Source organism: Camellia sinensis, chromosome 10, assembly GCF_055761805.1.
Source record: "Camellia sinensis isolate YWXY chromosome 10, ASM5576180v1, whole genome shotgun sequence".
In the NCBI taxonomy this organism is placed as follows: domain Eukaryota; kingdom Viridiplantae; phylum Streptophyta; class Magnoliopsida; order Ericales; family Theaceae; genus Camellia; species Camellia sinensis.
Window position 1 is genome coordinate 56,311,513 of NC_138970.1, and position 23,716 is coordinate 56,335,228.

The 23,716-nt window shown below is 37.5% G+C and overlaps 1 protein-coding gene across 1 annotated transcript in view; it reads right to left on the minus strand.

Moving 5' to 3' along the window:
- LOC114257878 (metallothionein-like protein type 2) overlaps positions 1–23,716 on the minus strand; it is a 79,673-nt gene that overhangs the window by 37,498 nt on the left and 18,459 nt on the right. The window lies entirely within an intron of this gene.

Consider the following 23,716-nt stretch of genomic DNA (forward strand, 5'->3'; position numbering starts at 1 on the left):
TAGAGTAAAGTCACCTCTACATTTCTTTTTACTACATATTCAATTTAAGATTGTAAAACAAGTTGAGTTAGTGGAGCTCAACTCAAGCTCAACGTTTTAAAAGCCTATTCAAAATCTGCTCATTACATACAAGACAAATTTAAATGTTTTTTTGAAGATTGTTAATTTCTCAACTCAGTTTGAATTTATGGCATACAAAATCATGTAACTCGAGTTCAACTCAATTAAAACTTTGAGATTAGTTTCAAAGATAAATTAATCAAATTCAGAGCCGGCCTTGGCCCAAGACAAGCAAGGCGGCCTCCTTCGGCCCCCAAATTTTGACAAATTTTAAGGGCCCTGGATAATTTTAACTCTTAGGCCCCGTTTGTTTTCAAAAGTAGAATGGAGGGGATTCATAGTGAGGGAATTAATAGTGAGAGGATTGTTAATGAAGGGATTGATAGTGAGGGGATTAAGTAAAATTGTGTTTGTTTTGATGATATTTGTTAGTATAGAAATTGTTAAATTATTTTTATATAAAATAATAAAACAACTAAAAAAATATAAAAAAATTAAACATTAATGTTTTTAAAAAAAATTCCCAATATGTAAAAAATAAAAAAAATAAATAAAAAAAATTCAAATCCCCTCACTATTTTTCTAATATAATCTTCACCTCCACCTCCACCTCCACCTCCTCCATCCCAATCTCCATTCCAACCTCTAACTTAATCCCCTCCTCCATTATAATCACTTCCTCAACCCTACAAACAAACACAACACTAAGGTAGCGTTTGGTAACGTTTACATTTTTGGTTTATGTTTACAAAAATTTTATAAATTGATTTTTTTTTTTTTTTTTGGAAAAACATAAATTACAAACGCGTTTAGTTTGAACAAAATATTTAAAAATATAAACTAAAAAATATGTTTTTTCAGACTTAAAATATTTATATTTATTTTTATTATTTATGACAATGGGATCACACACATTATAATTGAAAAAAATTAATTAAAAAAAATTTAATTGGAAAGAAATTAATTGAAAAAAAAATTATTTGCAAAAAAATGAAAAAAATTAATTAAAAAAATAATTGAAAAAAAATTTAATTGGGAAAAAAAATTAATTGAAAAAAATATTTGAATTAAAAATTATTTTAAAAAATGAAAAAAAATTAATTAAAAAATAATTGAAAAAAACAATTATTGGGAAAAAAATATTTGAAAAAAAATTAATTGGAAAAAAAATTAATGGAAAAACAAATTATTTGAAAAAAAATTAATTGAAAAAAAAATTATTTAAAAAAAAATAATTGAAAATAAATATTTGAAAAAAAAATTTTGAAAACTAAAAATGTAAACTCATTTTTTGAGTTTACGTTTTTTCCTTAAATTTATAAACTGAGACAACCATTTATAAACCAAAAAAAATATCAAAGAAGTTTTTATGGTAGTTTTTAAAATTTTTGTAAATATAAACTGAAACTGAAAACGGAATGATTACCAAACAGGCCCTAATAACCCCACCTCCATTCTAATCCCCTCCCATCCATTACACCTCAAAACGAACAGGACCTTATGGTATTAGTAGGTTTAAAAATAATGGTCAAAACCAACTCATATAACTTCACAATCTAAATTAAAGGTTTTTAGAGCATCTCTAACTCTTCATTTTTTATTTTTATTTCCGATTTAATTTAATTATAGATTTGAGTAAAATACTTGATTTGATATGAATTATTCCAACTCTTTCATTAAAATTTTATGAAAATCTTTCTAAAATTCTCTTCATATCCCAAAATTTTCTTTTCATCAAATTTGATGGGGAAATTTTTTTTTTTTCTTCTTTTATCTTCAATATCTTTTTAAATTTTTATCAAATTCAAATTTGATTTTAAAAAATGTTTCTCTTAAAGACGAAATCAAAAACTATATATTTATAGATCTAATTCATTATAGGCATGACTTGCATTATATTAATTTTGAATTTACATTATACACCTTTAGAGTAAATAATTTAAATAAATATTTTTTTATTATTTATACAAGAAAGACCCCAATTTTAAGATTCTACCTTAGGCCTCGAAAATTGTGATGACCGGGTGCGCTACTCGTTTTGTTTTGCCTCGTTTAACCTTGGGTTTGTCTTCTTGGGGTGTTGGTTTGACTTTGAACCTTGTTAATCGTTTGGGTTTGTTGTGTTTGAAAGTTTTTTCTCAAAATTTTTGTTCTTGTTTATTCTGATGTTGAATTTCACTTGCTTCGGAGGGTGTGAGATCGGGTCCGGAATGTTTGGAGTTGAACAGAGAAAATTTTGGGTTGGAGGACCAGGGCCACACGTGCGGGGCCTTGGGCCGTACATGCAGGAGAGGGGCCGCACGTGCGGAAAATAGGAAAAGACCTGAAATAAATGCACGTGAAGCAGCAGGTGCGAAAAAGAGGGAGATGCACGTGCGGGAGACGCTGAGTCTGAAAATTTACTTTTTCTTCTTTCATTGGGCTGAGTGCATGTCATTTTATACACCTCTCTCTCTTTAAAAACCCTTTTCTCCTCCTTCTCTCTACATTACCTACATCAAACCTCACTAGATCTTTGATTTCTCTAAATCCGTAAACATTTTGACCCAAGTTCCTTCATCAAAGTTGAACTCCTCGAGGGCTACATTGTGTGCAGTGGAGATTGGGTTTTGGCACCGTTGATTTCAAGGGTTTCATCTTATTTTCTTCTTCAAAATTTGAAGTAGGGACTTTCTTAGAGTTATATATATATATATATATATATATATATATTTGCAAGATTTATTGTTGATTTTCGAAGTTCTCTTGTAAATGTTGAATATTGATGGTTGGCTCAACAATGTGGGTAGTTTAGGAGGGGATTTGCTCCTTGTTTCTCATGAAATAGTTTTCTTGAGGGTTTTGAATTGCATTGGCTAAGGAGAAATTTTTTTTTTGAAGAAATTCTTTCAAAAGATTTGTATGTGTGTAGTGTGGTTGGGAAAAACCTACAAATTGGGGGTTTTAAAAGAATATTGGAAACATTTGGTTGACATTGTTGATACAGTATTTTGTGTGCCAAAACGAATAAAAGGTGGGAAAATTTCTTGTTTATACATATATGTAAATGATGAGTTTCATGGAACGTGAGAAGTGGTGATTTTGGAGGTTGGTGTGCATGGATGGTATGTAGTCTTGTAAGGACTAAATTGTTGAGAAAAATACAAAATATGGAAATGTTGTTTTTAATTGATAGAATTCATTGAATATGTGGCTATTTTGTGAAATAGCGTCGAAAGGAAGAAATGGGAATTTTGATTGTCATGGAATTATCATTGAAATATTTGAAAATGAAGAGATGTTATATGGCATTGAAAATTATTGCATTGCATATTCATTTAATTGGTTATTACACATTTTGACTTGAGTTTGGAAATTTTTGCATTGAGAAAGAAGTTTGTGAATGAATTTTTTTATGGAATTGCTTTGGGGTAAATACGTTGGTAAGTCCAAATAGGAGGTGTAGATAAAATTGGTTAAGTTGGTTTGAGGGTCCGTGGTGAAAGACCGAAAACATGCGCGGAGGAGGTACCACTTCCCTTCTGGTTAGCAACTAGTAAAGTGATATATTGGTAGTGCTAGTTATGCCTACTTGTAGACACCAACTTACGGATTACCTAAGTCATAGTTACCGCCCCTTGAATTAAATTGATAAACTTTAAACTTGTTGAAGATATTATAATATCATTGAGCATGATGGTTTTTCAAAAGATGAGAAGAATGTGATTTTCTTTCAAAAGAGCATAGCATGGCATATGCATTTCATTCCTTTGGACTTGTATAAAATGTATATACTTTGTTAAGAATTCTTTACTAGGCTTTGCTCACCCTATGGGATTTTGGTTCAGGAAAAGATGTGGTGAACCCACCAAACTAGGGCGTGGATGTATGTATTGAGAGCACGAGGCTCTATTTTGTGGAGATTATATTTTGTAACCCAAGGGCTATATATGTGTGGGTCCGAGGAACCATCTTTTGTGTAAGCGGGCTTAAGCCTTAGAACTTGTGAGCCCTCAAGGGCATTCATTTATTTTTGATTGAATATCTTACATGCTATAGATTCATGTGCTAGAATCCCTTGAATATATAATCGCATGTGGGATTATTTTGTATAGACACTGGGATTATGTAATGAAAGGTGTTGGAGATTATTCCGGTATCTCTTAAGAGCCATGATTGTTGTTATATTCATTGTATATTTTTTTGGGGGCGTTACAAAAATCTTAGGCCAGTCTTGATCAAAATTGAACTCATTGTTTTATTTTTATTTTGTGCAATAGATGAAGAAAGTGAATGTCTACGAGTGTGAATGTAAACTCACAACAAAATGCTTTGTACAAATAAATTTCATTTTAATTTTGAGAAATGTCATGTTTATCAACTAGAAAAATGGTAGAGATAATGGTAATTGGTTGTGGTGATGGTAGTCGAAATTTCACTGTATAAAGTTTTTTTATTATTTAAATATATATATATATATATATATCTAATCAATGAAATTAAATTTTGAAAATTGTTTCATTTGTGTGTTGGAACAATCTTCTATGTAAATAAAATAAATTGAAACAATTCAAACAAAATAAAATAAAACTTACAGTTTTTATTTTGTAGAACCGAATAAATAGTTCAAAGACCAAGTCGAGTGTGTGACACTCTGTCCTTAAGACAGATTCGGCCCGCTACGGTGCTTACGGTTGAGTGGAGTTTATCTCCCAGGATACAATGATCTTAACCAATTTGTAGTAGCACTCCAAAACAAATTGTTCGGCAAACCAAACCTGTGATCTCACTCTCTGAATATTTATTCTAAAACTAATATATGAAGAATAAATGCACTAGAACAAGATGGACAGCAAAGAGACAAATATTCAGACTGATTTTTTTCGGATCCTAACCACTGTTGGAAAGTTGGTATATATAGGCAAAACTGCTGTCCGAACAGGTACCATAATTTGAATGAACAGATGTGAATTCAAATGAACAAGTACAAACTGTTTCAAACAGATTTTGCCCATTGTACATGGAACAGTTTTTTTTCTTCCAAACAATTTGAAAAAGTAGCCGTTGGTGGACTAAGTTCTAAACTGTTGGAATATATTTTATTATTAAACTATTTGAATAGTTTAATCAAAAAATACTAAAGGTGAAAAAGTTTTATAAAACTGTTTGGAAAATATATATATTAAACTATTTGAATAGGTTAATTAATAAAGGAAGAAGTACAAACTTTAGGAAATCACTAAGGAACCCAAATTTTGAATTTAGATTTAAATTAAAATCCCACAATAATTTTTATTGAAAAAATTCAAATGAATTTTATCTAAAAAATTAATGTTAGATCTGAAAACGACGTCAACTTCACATTCACTCAAAAATGGTTTTGACATTCCGTCTTCACCGTGTGACTTGCCACTAGGGCTGTGCAAAATACCGCCCAATCCGCTAAAACTGCACAAATCCGCATCAATCCACACCGCTCTAACCGCTAACCGCGTTTTAAACTTTAAAATTTATAATCCGCCAACCGAACCGCTCCGCTCCGCTATAGTAAATACGTATATATTTTTTAACTTCTAATGAAATATCAATGCAAAAATGAGTGTAAGAGAGATTTACGATATAAAATTTATTACAAATTAGTGGGGATATATATGAAACATATTATGTAAAATTACTGTGTTATATATCTAAAAAATATTATACAAATTAGTGTTATATATTATGCAAATGTGTGATAATTAGTTAGAATATTCTTCAATCTACCAAAAACCACCCAAATCGCAATTTGTCAATCCGCCAATCTGCTAACCCGCCATTCGGTTTGTAATTTTACTTTCAAACCGCCCGAACCGCACCGCGCACACCCCTACTTGCCACGCGACAAGGAACACTTCACTTTTTCGGACCCACCCCCAAACACTTCACCTCTTCGGACCCACCCAAAAGACGTTTGGGGCCCACTCAAACTTGAGCTCAAAAATATGCCTATATTAAACCATTTTTCCAACATGTTAGATATACATTAATGCGGACTATGTGTGTAGTTTATGAAGATGTTTTTAGCTTCTTCTTCTTTTTTATTTTTATTTTTTAAAATTATATAAGGGTGTTTGGTGTATTGTCTGCTTATACCTTATGAGATATGGGTCTCGTTTGGGAAGTGGCTATTTTAGTAGGCTATTTGGCTTTTTGGCTATTTTAGTAGGCTATTTTAGTTTTGTGTTTGGGAAGATGAGATGAATTTTTAGTTGGGTTCTTGTATTGGAAAGTGTGTTGAAATGATGTTTAAATTTAAAATGACAAATTTGTCCCTAACTTTTTATTTTTTAAATTAATATAAAGGGGCAAAATGGTAATTTTCCCATTGATGTGTCACTTTTCGGCTGTGACAGTGTAGGCTGTGCCTACACTGTCCAGCGCAGTGCCTATTTTTTTTTTTTTTTTGAAAAAGTTTTCAACAGTGACGCTTTTTGGCTATTTTTTGAAAATAGGCTATAACAGCCTCATCCGAGGCTTCCCAAACAGCGCCATAAATAACTTAAACAAGTATTAAAAAAAAAAAAAAAAAACTAATTATTGAGAAGCAAGTAAAGTTGTGCTTTTACATTCTACTTTTGATTATTAGCTTTTAGTTTGCAAAAGTTACACCAAACAAGGCTATTAAAAACATCCAAAATTATTTTTATAATTTTTAGAGCAAGTTGAATTTTTAAAAATATTTTTTTTCTAGTTTGTTTAATTTTTATTTTTTAAAATAATATGACATTTAATATGAAAAATCGGGGTGTTGTGATGATCATTGTGAGTGGAACTCGTAAGAAACCTCTCATATGCCTCTACTGATTAAATTAGTAGAAATAAAAAATATATAAAATGTAACTTTAAATAAAAGTAAAAATAATAAGAAAATAAAAATTAGAAGAAAACAAATAGTGAGTGCTTTCATTTATTAAATTCAATTAGTAATTGTTATGAAAGTAGAGTGAGAAGAGAAAAAAGAAACTCTATATTGAATTAATGAATGAAATACAAGAAGCATGCATTTATAGGCTAAGAAGAACCTAGATAAGTATATAAAAGAAGATAGAGACACATCAGAGATAAGTATAGAAAAAGAGATGAGATACATCTACAATATATCACATAAGTATAATAATATATATCTAACACTCCCCCTCAAGCTCAAGGTGGTAAGTCAGATATTAACTTGAGCTTGAAAAGGAGATCAGAGAAGCGTCCGGGAAAATGAGCTTTGGTAAAGATGTCGACAGTCTAATCAGCAGAGGTAACAAAGAGAAGACCAACATGGCCACTAGTAACATGTTGTCGTATGAAGTGGCAATCAATCTCAATATGCTTGGTGCGATCATGGAAGACATCATTATGTGCAATCTGAATAGCACTCTAATTGTCACAATAACGATTGGTGGCAGCAGAATGAGAAACACCCATGTCAGAAAGAAGCCAACGAAGCCACACAAGCTCCTGAGTAGTGTCAGCAAGAGCACGATACTCAGCTCTAGTACTAGAACGAGCAACCATGGTTTGCTTCTTGCTACGCCAGGAAATGAGAGAGTTGCCCAAGAAGAAGCAAAACCCAGTAGTGGAACGACTATCATAGGATCCCCTACCCAATCGGCATAAGAAAAGGCATGCAGCTGTAGAAAAGAGTGAGGGGAGTAGTGAAGACTATGAAACAAAGTTCCTTTGAGATAGCACAAAATGCGAACCAGAGTATCATAGTGGAGAGAGCGAGAAGCAGCCATAAATTGACTGACAATGTGAACATCATAAGCAATATATAGACGAGCAACCGTGAGATAGATAACACTGCCAATTAGTTGACGATATAAAGTTTAGGTGTGCACGGGGTGGTTCAGCTCAAGTTTACCCCTAGCTCGTCAGCCGAATCGACAACATCGGGTGAGAAAATGTGTTATCCATTGCCGACCATTGTGAAGTTCGAAATCAACCGAACCAAAGAACACGGTTTAACGGCCAGTTCGATTGATTTTGAGAATCTGATAAGTGTGGAAAAAATCTGTCAAAAAATGAAATCAAATTTCAAAACAACAAATAAAAATCATATAATATATATATATATGTATATCTACTTACAAATCTATGTGAGACAGAGAGAAGTAAAAATTGGGAAAAAAGAGGGAGAGAAGAAACTCACCACTCTTTTCTCATTGTTGCTTGTTGCTTAATTAATGCCACAACCTTCACTCATTTCAATAGCAGCCGCCAACCACCACAACCGCCATTGCCCAAAATCTCCACACCCTTGTTGACAACACTTCTCCATTACCACCACCATTAAAGAAGAAATTGGATCGATGATGGGAGGTAAAATAGTGAGAAATAGATGAGGAAGAGAGCTGAGAGTTGCTTTGTTTTCTGGAAAATCATTTGTGTGAAAGAGAGGGGGAGATCAGATATGAAGAAGAGAGATAAGATCGAGATTAAAGATTAGTTTTCTGAGAAATTTCTTAGAGCTTAGGAGAGAGAGAGAGAGAGATAGAGAGAGAAGGGGCTTTGAACAACTATGGAAAAATTAGGAAAGTGGGACAGTTTGTCTCAAACTCTGTGATAACGTGAGAATTGAGTCACTTTGTATCAAACTCCAAAGTGATAAAGACAAATGATAGGCGTGTATTTCCAAGGTAAATATAAAAATATTATATGAAGAGAGGTTTGTATTCCCAAGGTAAACCAATATTTATTTGAATATATATAATATAATATATATCTCCATCGGTTCGATTTTGATAATTATTTTTCAGATGAATCCATTGACCGACCGTGAGGTAACAAATTTATAGAATATGAAACCATTGGCGACCGTCCAGAGCGATGAATCCGATCGTAGAGCCTCGGTTCTATTCGGATCGAACGGGTTCATCGGGCTAATCGGTTTCTTGCACACCCCTAATATAAAGTGGCGTCTGATAATAGAGGACCGTCAAGGGGTGTAAGACAAGTCTGAGAATCAACTGGAGTAGTGAAAATCTTGCGATCGGTAAGGCTAGCACGAGCCAAGAGATCAGAAGTATACTTGGTCTGGGTAAGAAAATAACCAGAGTAATCTTGAGAAATTTCCAAACCAAGAAAGTAGCTAAGCGAACCCAAATCTTTCATCTCAAACTGGCAATTAAGAAATTGTTTGAGACTAGAAATACCCACTGTGTTATCTCCAGTAATAATCATATCATCTACATAGAGGAGAAGGAGAATAGTACCACGCTCCGTCTTACGGATAAACAAGGCAGAATCACGGGCACTGGAAGAAAAACCAAAGTCTCGAATGGTTGAGCTGAACTTGGAGAACTATGCACGCGGAGCTTGTTTCAAACCATACAAAGCATGGTGGAGTTTGCAAACTTTGTGTGATGGAATAGAAGAACCAGGAGGTGGTTGCATATAAACTTCCTCAGTGAGATCACCATTGAGAAATGCATTTTTGACATCCATCTGATAAATACTCCAGTGACGATCAGCAACAATGACAAGTAAGCGGCGAATTGAAGTAAAACGAGCAACATGAGCAAATGTTTCCTTATAGTCAATCCCATATTCTTGAGTAAATCCCCGGGCGACAAGGCGAGCTTTGTAACGCTCAATGGAACCATCAAAATGAGTTTTGAACTTGTAAACCCATTTGCAACTAACAGTATGCTTTCCAGGATGAAGATCAACCACATCCTAGGTATGAGTGTGATCGAAAGCCTGCAGTTCATCGGTCATAGCTTGTTGCCAAAGAGGGTTATAAGAAGTTTCCCAATAAGAAATAGGCTCATGAGAGCAAAAGGCAGTGGAACCAACAATATAATCACGAAGAAGAATAGAAGGTTGCCGTACCTATGTAGAATGACGCTCAGGTTGAGGAGGAACCTCAATGGGAGGTAGAGATGGAGGAACCTCCATAGGAGCGGGAGAACGCCTAAGGCCATCAGCAGACATAAGATCCTCAGGATGGACGATAGGCGTAGGTGGCTGTGGAAGCATGGGGCCAGAATCTACATCAAAGTCATCAGAAAACAATTTATAGAAATATCAATAAAGACAGGGGAGTGGGTGAACTGGGGGAAGTGAAACTTGGAAAGTGTAGAGAACATTTTGTGTTGCCAAAAGACCACATGACGAGAAATACGAAGATGTTTGGTGATAGGATCCCAACAACGATACCCTTTATGTTCTATACAATACCCTAGAAAACAACAAAGACGAGAACAAGGTTCTAGTTTAGTGTGTTCATGAGGCTGAAGTAGAACAAAACAAGCAGAAGCAAAAACTTTAAGAGTGGTATAGTCAGGAGGAGAACCATACAAACGCTCGTAAGGGGAAGTGTTAGCGATTACAGGTGTAGGGAAACGATTGATAATGTGGATGGCAGTGAGGACATTTTCCCCCCAAAATTTTTCAGGACAAGAAGAAGAGATAAGAAGAGCCCGAGTAGTGTCTAGAATATGACGGTGCTTTATTTCGGCTCATCCATTTGTTGGGAGGTGCCTGCACAAGATTGATGAGATAAAGTACCATGAGCCCGAAGAAAAGAAAGAAAATCAGAATCCAAGTACTCCTTAGCATTATTAGAACCAAAAAACTTAATTGTACGAGAAAACTGAGTGCGGACCATAGCAGAGAAATCATAGTAAACCTGTTTAAGTTCAGAGCGATTTTTTAGAAGAAAAGGCAAGTACAACGAGAAAAATCATCGACAAAAATCACAAAATATCTAGACATCCCCATGGTTAGGGTGGGAGAAGGTCCCCAAATATCTGAATGCACAAGATCAAAAGGAGCAGTAGAAATATAATTACTTTTATTAAAAGGTAATGCAGGTTGTTTAGCAATTTGACAAGATAAACAATTGACATCTTCAAGACGAACACAACCTAACTGACCACTAGAAACAAAAGTTTTCAAACGACTAAAAGAGATATGTCCTAAGCGACAATGCCAAAGATGAAAATAAGACATAGTAGATGCAGCAGTAGCAGTAAATGATTTGTGTAGACTGCGAAGATGGATAAGTTCAAACAAACGTCCATGCTTACAGCCTATCCCAAGGATCTATCTCGTCTAAGGGTCTTGCACCAAACAACCATTAGCAGAAAAGGAAATAGTTAGACCAAGTTCACATAACTGACCAACAGAGATAAGGTTCAACTGAAGGGCGAGAATATGGTAAGCATCAGAAAGAGACACAATGGAAGTAGAGATTTGGCCAATGTGACTAATAGGCCTATGAGAACCATTAGCAGTGTGTATAGTGGGAGCAGAAGATGATGATGATAAAGAAGAAAATAGAGTGGAGTCAAAAGCCATGTGATTAAAACATGCATAATCAAAATACCATGAAGAGTTACTTGAGGTTACTGAAAGAGCAGTAGAGGGAGGAGTACCAGATTTGGCGAGCACCTGGTGGATAATGGACTCAACATCATCCATAGAGAAAGAATGAGTAGAAGAACCCTCAGAGGCAACAGCAACAGAGCGAGAACCATGGCCAGATTTGGACTGATACCCAGAATAAAAAGCCCTTTTCTTAGATGAAGTAGTGGATGTAGCTCGAGGACAATTGCTTTGGAGATGGCCTGGAGTAGTCTTGTGACAAGTCAAGCATTTGCGAACCTAGCAGTGAACAAGAGAATGATTGGCTGGCAGGCCTCGATTGCAACAATAACTGCATATGATTGGCTGTGAAGATGAGGAACTCTGAGAAAATGGTGTAGCAAGAACAAAATCCATGTTTTGAGATTTGAGAATCCCAAAACGAGTCTCCTCTCATAAGAGCTCAGTAATGGCTTGATCTAAAGTGGACAAGAGCAAACAATGGAGCAAAGAACCACGCACAAGCTCAAAAGTGCTATAAAGAGCCATAAGAAACTGTAATAGTAGCTGATGATTCCGATAAGTAATAAATAGTTGTGCATCCTCAAAATGGGCCCATGAAGGTTCAGAAAGAGCGAGTTGGTCCCAAACAGACGACATATGGGATAAAAAGTCATTGAGAGACTAACTGAGGGCCTAGCGCATGTGATGAAGAGTCTGTAACAGTTGATATTGATGAGCATGGCCAGTGGTTTGATAACGTTCCTTCAAGAAATCCGAAATTGCTTTGGTAGGAAAGGCAAGGGAATCATTATCCTAAAAGCGTCCAAACGGAAGGTTGATGAAAGGAACTGAGGTAGCCCGGAACCAGGTGATAATTTGATAATTCTTACTTTCTCATTTGTCAAGACGGTCATCAAAGGCAGAGTCAGTCTCATCCTCCTTCTGGATGGGTTTGAAAAGAGCACCAGTAATAATCTGCCAAAGGCGTTTCCTTTTAATGAAGGTAGAGAAAGCTTGGGCCCAACTAACATAATTAGACCCATCAAGTATAATAGAAACAAATTTGATGTTGTCAGTATGATCCATAATTGCCAAAACAGAGGTCACCAACAGATTCAAAAGGCTGAAAAACCTTAAGGACAAGTAGGGCTGACATCAACACTGAGCTGTAATGATGTCAATAGCTAGGCAGTGGCTGAAAAGGGTTGACGTCAGTGGCTGAACCAAACAAGGCACGCAGCTAAAAGAAGTCGGGCGGAAGTCGAGAGTGAATCGGCTGAGGAGAAAGCCGATGTGCGAGCCGATGGCAGCTGAGGTGGAAACCAAGGGACAGAAGCTGAGGGAAACCGGTTGAGACGACGTGTGCGGGAGCGTGGTGAGAGTGGAACAGATGTCAACCGACGCGCCGGTCTTTGGGTGGCACGTGAGGGTGCGTGTGGTGTCCGATGGATGTGAGTTTGGTGGTGTTGGCTTCGTCTGGAAGAGACAAAGAGTTTGGTATAGTCCAAATGTTGAAACAGTGATGGACAAGATACGTAGAAGCCAACAGAAACCAACAGGGGACAGAACCAGGAAAAAAAAAAGGCTAGGAGAAAACCCTAGGCTCTGATACCATGTTATGATAGTAGAGAGAGAAGAAAAAAGAAAAACTCTATATTGAATTAATGAATGAAATACAAGAAGCCTGTATTTATAGGCTGAGAAGAAACCTAGATAAGTATATAAAAGAAGATAGAGATACATCAGAGATAAGTATAGAAAAGGAGATGAGATACATCTACAATACATTAGATACGTATAATAATATATATCTAACATAATATATATCTAACAGTAATAAATACGATGAAGTTAGAAATGATGTCATTCATGGAGTCAAAACTGGCTTAAGTAGATAAGTTCACCTAGTATATTACGTGATTAGCGAATACAACACAATTCAAAGGATAATTTTATAAATCAGTTGCAAGTTAAACAATAAAATGGATGATTTATTTTTAAAAACATATTTACCGTTAATTTTTTACAAATAAATACAATAAATGAATAAGTTAAGATTATCAGATTAACATAATTTTTTTAATAAATAATATACATAGTGGATTCGCCGTGCAAAATAAATGATTTAAATTATTTAAACGAAACTCATGATAGGCCTATGTGTCAGTCAAAATTAGGAACGGAGAGAATGCAAACCACACTTAAAATGAATGTGATGCATTAATATAATTTTTCAAGTACTTTTTTGAATATATTTTTCAAAAATATGTAATATTATTGGAGAGAATGCACTGTTAGTTACGATTTTTGTGTTTTTATTTGTAATCTATTGTATTGTTAGTTATCATTCATTGTAAGGTTAGTAATGACATTATTTTACTTATGATTCAAGAGTTCTTTGTTATACCTGTGTCTGGTTATAACTTATTTGTTTTTACAGTTATAACTCTCATAATATTGAGTTATGCCAATTATAATAATTAAATTTACAAATGACATAACTTATTTATGATAACATTACCCAATATATAAAAGCAACTTTAATGTAAATTGAAACCGGATCACTAGGGGTGATTATGGTTCGGATTGGTTCAATTTGGGGTAAAACCAAGACCAATCCGTTGTTTACGGTTTTATAAAAATTGGAACCAAACTGTTAGGTTTTTATTCTTGGCAATCCCGGTTGACAAAACTTCTTTCAATTGTATTTGTTTTCGCACTTTTTATTTCAGTGAGGCTATGAGTTTTTAGATGCGAATCCAACCCGAATTGTGCCTTGCAGAGAAGTTTGTGATGTTAATGCTTTCAGGATTGCCACTTCGCTGATTATGACGGGGAGTGCTTGCTTGAACGAAGGCTGCGTTTGGCAAAAAACCTGAAAGAGATGAATGTACGCTCGAGAGAAGGGTGCGTGGCTCGAGCGAAGCCACTTATGGAAAACACGCATTTTTGGTTCCTCGCTCGAGCGAGCATCGCGATTCAGATTTCTATAAGTACGTGTTTCTGTCAGATTTTAGGATTACTTCTCCAAGATCTTCTTCTTTGGTTCTAGGGTTTATATCTGGAGATATTTTGCTAGTTTTCTTTGATGTTTTTTGATTGAGTATTCAACTCATGGTTTAAAGAGTATACATCAAAGGATTATTTGTTTGTTCTACACAAAAGAGAGAGTTGTTCTTCGGTGGATTATGAAGAATTCGAGCCTGAAGCTTTGGTGGATTCCGGAGTGGCTCATCGTCAAGACAATTCCGAGGTGAAGACGAGGTTAGAAGAGGCACATAAAAGTTGGTTCAATTCGGGCGTGGATTCGCTAGGTAATTGAGAGTATACCTGTGTAATTCCTTTATATCTTCTTAGTGGATTGTTTTGTGGTTGTTGCCCGTGGTTTTTTTTATCACAATTGGAGGTGTCCAATTGTGGTTTTTCCACGTAAAATCGTTGTGTCGATTTGTTTTGATTGTTTGATTGAGATTGTCGTTTATTGCTTAAAATTGATACATAATTACAAATCAACATCTAGGGGATTTCTAGATTTTTCACAAACCAATATATTTAAAATCATGGAACTAATCTAAACCAAATCATTTAAATATGGTTCGGCTCATTTTAGAATTACGGTTTTACATAATCTATTCACAAGAAAAATCATATAACATTTTCAAAACAAATAAACTTATCATAAATTTAAAAAATAATAATAACATGCACACCAAACAAAAACATAACATTAAGCAAATATTCATAAATCTACCCATAATTTTTCAAATCATAACTTAAACATGATATCTAGGATTATATGCATCAAGGTGTATAGTATGTATATAATTTTAAGTTACATACTTTCTAGTTTGGTTCTAATTCGGAACCGTGAACTTAAATCTAGAACTGATCCGCAGAGACCGATTCTCTAATTTTCCAAACCAGAATCGAATTACAGATTCAAAAAACCAATCCAAACCTATTTGATTGGACTGGACTAATTTGAATTGCGAAATTTTTGATTTCCTTACTCAGTCCTATGGATCACACTAAAAATTACCTAAAACTAGGGCTGCAAACGAACCAAGCTGTTCGTGAACAGGCTCGAGCTCAGCTCGAGCTTGGTTCGATTGCTTAATAAACGAGCTCGAGCTAGAATTTTAGGCTCGTTTTCTTAATGAACCAAGCCCGAGCTTGGTAAGGCTTAACTCGGTTGGGCTCGCGAGCCTATATATATGTTATGAAATTAGGGTTTTAGTCCTCAAATCTTTTTCTCTGGATGGGTGGGTGACGGTGGCGGGTGGTAGATGGTAGTAAGTGGGTGGTGGTGGCAGGTGCGTGGCGAGTGGGTGATGGTGATGGTGGTGGTGGTGGTGGTGGTGGGTGGTGATGGCGGGTGGGTGGCAAGTGGCTGGTGGTGGTGAGTGGCTGGTGGTGGATGGTGGTGGTAGGTGGGTGGTAAGTGGTGGTGGCAAGTAGGTGGCGGGTAGCGGCAGTGGATGGTAGTGGCGGGTGGTGGCTGGTGGATGACAGGTGGGTAGTGGGTGGTGGTGGTGGCGAGGGGTGGGTGATGGTGGCGAGTGGGTGGCAGGTAGGTGGTGGGGTGGTGGGTGGTGGTAGCGGGTGGTGGGTGGTGGTGGCAGGTGGGTGGTGAGTGGTGGTGGCAGGTGGTGGTGGCAGGTGGTGGTGGTGGCGAAAGACGGTAGTGGAAAATGGTGGCGGGTGGTGGCTAGTGTTGGGTGGTAAAAAAAAAAAAAACTGAAAACTGAAAACGGAAACACATTTTTTGTCCAAATTTATAAACTGAGACCACTGATTTATAAATAAAAAATTTTACCAAACAAGTTTTTATTTTAGTTTTAAAATTTTTGTAAATATAAACAGAAAACTGAAAATGTAAGTGTTACAAACGGCACCTCATGTTTGTTTTTTAAAGCGGTTTGCTATTCGCAAGTAGGCTAAAATGCAGATTTTGCCACCTTCAAGTGGGTTTAGAAAATATGGTGATTTGCCACTCTCAAGTGGGCTTAAAACTCGTAATTAATGAATTGTTCCAATTCAAGTAATCCAACCTTCACCCACAGGCAATCAGGCAGTTATATCACATAAGCAAATAGCCTCATGGTAAGCATGCTATCATGGCAGTCACTCACACACATGCAAGGATGCTAAAACATAAACACTTACCGAGTACTCCGAGCCAAAGAAAGAAACTAATTAGAAATCATGCATGAATCCTAACTATGCTAAGAATGCCTAATGCAACACATGCAAAAATGCAACTACAATAGGCTCGGCTATTCTAAGATGGCATATGAGATGCAACAATCAATACATGTATTCAACTTGGAATTGAAATACAATGCAGTTAGCATGATACGCCGAGCTCGGTGCATGCAAAACAGATGAATGAATGCAAACATACGAGCATAATGATGCTAATTTAAACGTGCCCTAAAACTAACCATCATAAGCTGGTAAATAAAAGGGAGAAAGACGTGGGGTTGGAAGACATACATCACACACACGCACACTTATTACAACATTGCCCTCTCTCGGAGGGTCCGAATAAATAATACACAACCGAATGAATAACGAATTACAGCTAATTATTACACAACCATAATTAATTAACAAATTAACTAAAATAAATAAGCTAGCATGCAAAACATATGAAATGGACTACCTCAACTCGGTCTTGAATGACAAGGAATGCATGGCATGCTCGAGTCGCCTTGCCGGAAAATCCATCACGATGCCCCGATTTGCCTCTGTTTGCAACTGGTCCCAGAACACTGTACAAAACTCCAGAAGGCTGAAACTCCACCATGTTGTAGGGATACTACCGACTAGTTTTTGCTGCTGGTTTCTGGTTTGCTGTAACAGACAGCAAGAAAGGGGCATGGCAAAGTATTTTCAACATATGTGTGCACGATCACTCTCCCCGTCATTGCATAAGCTCTAGGGAGTGTAATCCTCAATCCTCGTGCCGCCAATCACGCATCTTGGTGCATGATGGCCGAGGAGTCGGATTGCACGACTCGATGTAAAATAAATGCACATATAAACACAACAAAGCCTGAACTCCATCATGGGTAATCCGGAGTGTCGGCGACCGAGAATCGAGGCACGTTTCGTCACTTGGAGTACGAAACGTCCCTCGTTTCCCGTGTTTGGACTAAACCCTACTCCAAACACTATGCAACAACTAGAATGGCATGTCATGCAAACACAATGCAACAACTACCATGCAATCCTAAACGAAATGCAACTAAGACATGCAAACATGCAAGGAATGACATGCAAAGGTGCAACTAGCATACGCAATGCTATGAACTACGAATGGCATACTCAATGCACATAACGCTATATGGCATACACAACGCACATATGACGATGGACATACACAAAGGCGTAATCAAGGCATACACAATGCGACAATCAAGCATGCGACAACATGGACATGGCATACACAATGCAAGATGGACTTAAACTAAAATGAATGGGCCTCAGCCACACTCAAATCAGTGGCCAAACATGATGAAATTAGGCAACAAAAACACATGCAGATATGCACAAATACAAGGGACCAAACATAAGGCACCAAATGCAACTCTACCAAAGCATGGCAAGGGATGAAATATGGCATACAATCACACATTTTCCAGCTCTAAAATGACATGCAAGATGGTCCCAAATCATGTAAACACCTCATACAATGCATGCTAGATGGCCCGGATACCGAAACTAGTGAAGTGCATTACACTAGAGGTACACAAAGCAATGCTCGAATGACCCAACTAGCCCCAAACAGTCCCTATGCAGGCCCAAAATAGTAGGAAAATGGACTAAAATGGTGGCTCAAAAGGCACGAAAATGAAGCTCTTGCAGTGGTCCATAAATGAGGCATTCATGTACAACTCTCAAACACGTTTAAAGAATGGAAAACATGGGAATATGGCATAAGTATAGGCTCTGAAATGACATGCTCAATGGCCCCAAAACATGAAAACACCTCAGTATAAGTATGTAATAGGCTTCCAAACTCAAGGCTAAGCAAGGGTATTATTCTATAACCATGCATAGCAAGCATCATTCGACCATGAGGTATAAAAATAGAGCTAAGGCAGTCCAAAACATGCACAAAATCAGTTTAAGGCATGGCCAAAAAGTGATAGAATCAAAGACCAAAATAGTATGCAATATAAGCTAGTGAAGATGGTTTACACTACAAGTATATGAAGCATTCAAGAGGTCACTAAATCAGCAAAATTCAGAGGTATGACATGCTAAATAAAACCCAAAAACTCATTGAAACATGGTCAATGCATGCAAGAATGACATGCTCCTTTGATAGGCTATGAAGAGGGTTATTCTACACATGCAAGATGGACACCCAATATGGCAAAACAAGCTCTGGACAGAGCCTATGCAGGTCCCAAAACTCACCAAAAATGGCCTGAAACATGGCTTGGAAGCATGCAAATAAGGGCTCCTTTGTTAGGCCAAATATGCTAGAAATCAAAACAAGGAGGGAGAGGGTCACCCCTTTCTGATTTTGGCTCCCAAAAACACATAATAACCACTGAAAGTCTGTTGGATTTCAGTGGTCAAAAGGGCAAACAAAGCTCAAAACAAAAGGCCTAAATGCATGTCTCAAAACAAGGTGAAATGAAGCATACGAGGGGGTAGATGACCCCTAACAGGAAAATGATCTAAAACAAACATGTTAAGGACCTCAAAATAAGACTTTTTTCAGTTTACACCGAAGCTCAAAAATGTTTTCAAGTATGGCTAAAAGATGGAGCAAAATAAAGCTCAAAAGAGGGAATATGGTGTTACCCTTGTAGCTCAGCAACTCCAGCAGCTTATGGACCAAAAATGTAGCTCCTTAGGACCTCTCAAGACCCTCCAAGAAGCTTAGGTTGGTGTTGGAGGTGTTAGGCTAAGAGGTAGTGTGCAAAGGGGCAAGAACTTAGCACTTTTGAACACAAAATATAGAGACAAGGGGGAGATGCATGTGTGTATGCTTTAGCCAAATTTTCCAACCCTTGCAAAAGAAGAGGAGGCCTTCCTTTATAGACAAGAGGGACTAAAGCTTCTCCAAGAAACTTCAAACCAAGGTGGAAGATCCTCCATATGGAGGATCCAGTCTGTGCCTCCCAGCTGGCACAGTTGGAATCAACTCACTGAGACAAGATAGGAGGAAAGGGACCGACCAGTTCAGGTGGTCGGCCAGCCAGTTCAAAAGGGTCAACTCAACAAAAAGTGGTCAGCAGCCCCATTTGGTGGTCTCCCAACTGAATGCAAACTAGTGGTGTGGTGGGAGACCAGCAATTCTGGCCCAAAAATGAGGGAGACCAATTACCTGACAAGAAAACCGGCCGGCGGGGGAAAAGTGGTCTCCAAGGAGAAAAGGTGGTCTCCCACCCTTGTACCACCTTCCAAACAATGAAAACAAGGTCCATGTCGAAAATGAACCAAGACGGATGCAAAACGAGGGTTCGGGGGCCAAAACGCGTAGCTGGGTGCCCCGAAAACTGACTGTTAAGTATCGAAAGTGGCGTGCGACCACGAAGGTGGTCTCCCGGGCCACAGTGTCCTCTAGAGAGAGGAAACAAGGTGTGTGCCAAAAATCGGAGCAAACGGAGAAAGTTAACCAGTCCCGAACCGAGGCGCACGACCGATGGCTCCGAAAATCGGAAACTGGTCTCCAAACAGGAAAAGTGGCCTACGACCATGAAAATTAGCCCATGGCCACTGAAAGATGGTCTACAAGACCTCTTCCTCCCTTCGGGAAGAGAAAACAAGACCTGGTTCGCAAACCGAGGCAAAGCACAAAAGGGTTCCAAGGTCCGAGGGTAAGGCTCTCAGCCGAAACTCCGAAACCTCAGAACGAGCACAACATGTACAATCACCAAGCACTCAATCGATGACGTCTGAGTCTTGAGGTCGGTCAAAAATGGAGTGTCTACACTAGCGAGCCGAGCTCAAGTGCAACTTTCAAAACTCGACTCAGGCTCGAGCCAAGCCCGAACATGATCAAATTCTATTGAGCCGAGCTCGAGCTTTGCAGAACTCGACTCGGCTCGGCTTGTTTGCAACCCTACCTAAAACAGTTACAATACAACTCTATAAAACTATTTTAATTGATAATTGCTAAATTTAACTTATAGACTTCTTACCCTTCATTTGTTTGGATAAAAAATATTTTTTTTATGTAGTGGTGGTGGGCCGACGGTGATGGTGATGATGACGGTAATAGTGATCGTGGCCGTGGTGATGATGGTGTGATAATATCAATAAAATTTTAATTTAAAATATGTTTTACACCTTTGTAAAAGTGAAAATATTTTCTATTCAAAAAAACTTATTTTTCAGTGATCATGAAAAATATTTTTTATTAATTTTTATTTTCTATTATATTAAAAATATAAAAAATATTTTTTACCAAAATAATCGTTGCCGATATACAAATCAACCTTGCTGTCCCCACCCTAGTTAGGCCGGCTCACAACCGCATCTCAAAAAATTCAATTTTCATTGATTTCATGACCACAATATATAACTACTAAAATCCCTTCTTTTTTTACCACAATGTATAACTACTAAATGTAGGAGAGGGTTCAAGAAAAGAGTTGGAAAATTCGAAGATCTTCGAAGATCCTTGAAGAACAACTTCGAATTCTCTAGAATATGATGAGAGGCTTAGATTCTTCAATAATCTCAACTTAGGAACACAACAACAAAGGAGATGATGGAGATAAGAGATTGGGTGAAGAAGAAGGCAAAATGGCTAGAGAATAGAATAATGGCAAGGCTCTCCCATCGATCTCCCACTTTCACTCTCAAGGTTGATAATGGAGAAGGGAAATTAGTTCTTTCCCAAGAGTTAAAAATCTCCAAAATCCATCATTTGTAAAGCTATGGGTGGGTGCTATTTATAGGCACCTCATGATGTAGGATGGAGCCCATGTGCAAGGCACATGGGGGATATTCTCTCTAACCACCTTGTCCGAGGAGGTGACTTCTCCGAGGATGAGAAAACCACGATGAGGAGATCAATCCCTCGGCGAACCCTTCTTCTTAGCCACACCTAACCAATGATCCCCAATCATCCCAAAGGGTCAGGGGTAGTCCCAGAGGACGTCCTGCCGCAAAATATTGCCGAGTCTCATGGACCCCCCGGGGTCGTGCCACCTCGACCTGGGTATAAGCTAGTTTAACCGAAGAGTGAATTTGTCTCCACTCACCATCCTCGGGATCAGGTCCTTTGTTCGAACTCCATTACACCCATGGTTCTGGTGCGTAGATCCCGGAAAGCTCCGAACCCGCAAGTGTTCGGGGACTCATTAACGGAGCGACTTCTAGATTGCGTCTGAATCCGTTCGAAGCCAAGTATTTCGGACCTCTAGGTTCGTGGATCCGAACCCTTTCGAGTCCGAGTGCCTCGGATCTCTAGGCTTGCCTAATACCCTTTCGAGTCTGGGCCCGAGTAAGTCTCTAAGTTCGTGGATCCGAACCCTTTCGAGGCTTAGAGCCATTCAGCCCGTTTGATGGCGATAAATCTGGGCCCACTGGTCTTGGACTTGCGATAAATTTGGGCCCATCAACCTTGGATTATTGGGCCTAATTAATTTAGTGGGCTTAAACTTAACTCCTCTTACATTTGCCCCTTGCGTGTATGAGAAATTGTAATTTTCTCGGACATGCATAATTTCACCTTATCAGCCATGCTTCACATTACGTCTTCAAGAATATTTGGTCTTGACAGAGTCTAAGGATAAATAATATTAAAAATAAATAAATAAATAACTCTATTTTTTTTTTTGAACTCTTTTTTTTTTTTTTTTGATGCAACTGATTTGTTTTTACAACATGTGAAAACATAAAATAAATAAAACACCCATTTTTCTTGAAGAGATAACGGCTACACACATTTTTTTCTTTCTCAAATATTTGAAACCACTAAAATCAATCAGGTTCTTTATTTATATATACATATATATGGAAGCTAAAGACAAAATCCACCATTCTTATCCTTTTTTGCAAATGTGAGCTCACTTTTTGAAATGTACTCAGCAAAAAAAAATAAAAATAAATAAATAAATAAAATTTATTTTGTGGAGTCCAATCATCCAAACCCACTTTTGTTTCTCCCTCTAAAAAGTGAAACCCACCGTTCTTTCTTCAAATTTAAAACCCGTAATTGCTTGGGCCGTTATATATATATATATATATATATGTAGAATATTTGAGAGGACATTCCATCACACCCCTTTTTTTATTCTATTCAAAGATAAGGATAGCAACCCTAATCAATAGCCACTCACCTTTTCTATAGCTCATTTCTTTTTATTTGTTGCACAGCGGCGCCTCTCTCTCTAGATCGAGAGACCAACCCAGCTTTTCTTCAATTGGCGCTCCGCAGCTACCAAACCAAAGGCCACCGTGATCAGCTTGCACACTGGCCATCGTCGCATCCCCAAGCACCATCACCATCTTTGTCCGCCTTGCTTCGGTCTAGGCCGCTGCCACTGACCACCATCACTCCGACGTCATCATTTTCCGACCTCGCCAAAACAGCGTCGCTGTTGGTTTGGCTGCACATCGTTCGCGTCGCGGCCCTGCCTTGCTTCCACAGTGCTTACTCTACCCATTTCTTTTATTTCTTCTACACTACTTCAGATCTGTAAACTAATTTCTGTCGAAAACGTCTTCTCCTTCCTATATTTTTTTAATCTGTGGGTAAGCTTTTATGAAGACTCATTTCTGTACTTCACAAAACACATTTATGAATTTCTTGCAATGGATCTTCAAATGCTAATCTTCTTTTGTGAGTCTGGAGTTTCTGATTGTTGCTTTTTTTTTTTTTTTTTTTTTTTTTTTTGCGCAGCCGCCACAGACGCAGACCCAACTCGTCTTCTTCAACAGGCACAGGCCCAGCTCCTTTCTTCCTCTCCAAGAAGGCTTCATTCTAGACTGCTAGAGGCCACCGACGTGCTTGTCTTCTTCAACAAACTACACTGCTGCCATTCACACAGACCTCCATCACAGCTTCCATCAACGCCGCCGAAGACCCAGCCACTGTCACGGCAGGCCAGCACCAGCACCAGCACCAGCTTCCAGCAACGCCAAGAAGGCTTCATTCCAGCACAGACCCAGCTCCTTTCTTCCTCTCCAAGAAGGCTTCATTCTGGACTGCTTTCAGTAGGCATTTCGAATATATATATATATATATATATTATATATTTTATTTTATTATATATATATATATATATTTTTAGCTTCGAATCTGCTGGTGCTTGCTTTAGATTAAATCTGCTGGTGCTTCAGTTTTTTTTTTTTTTTTTACTGC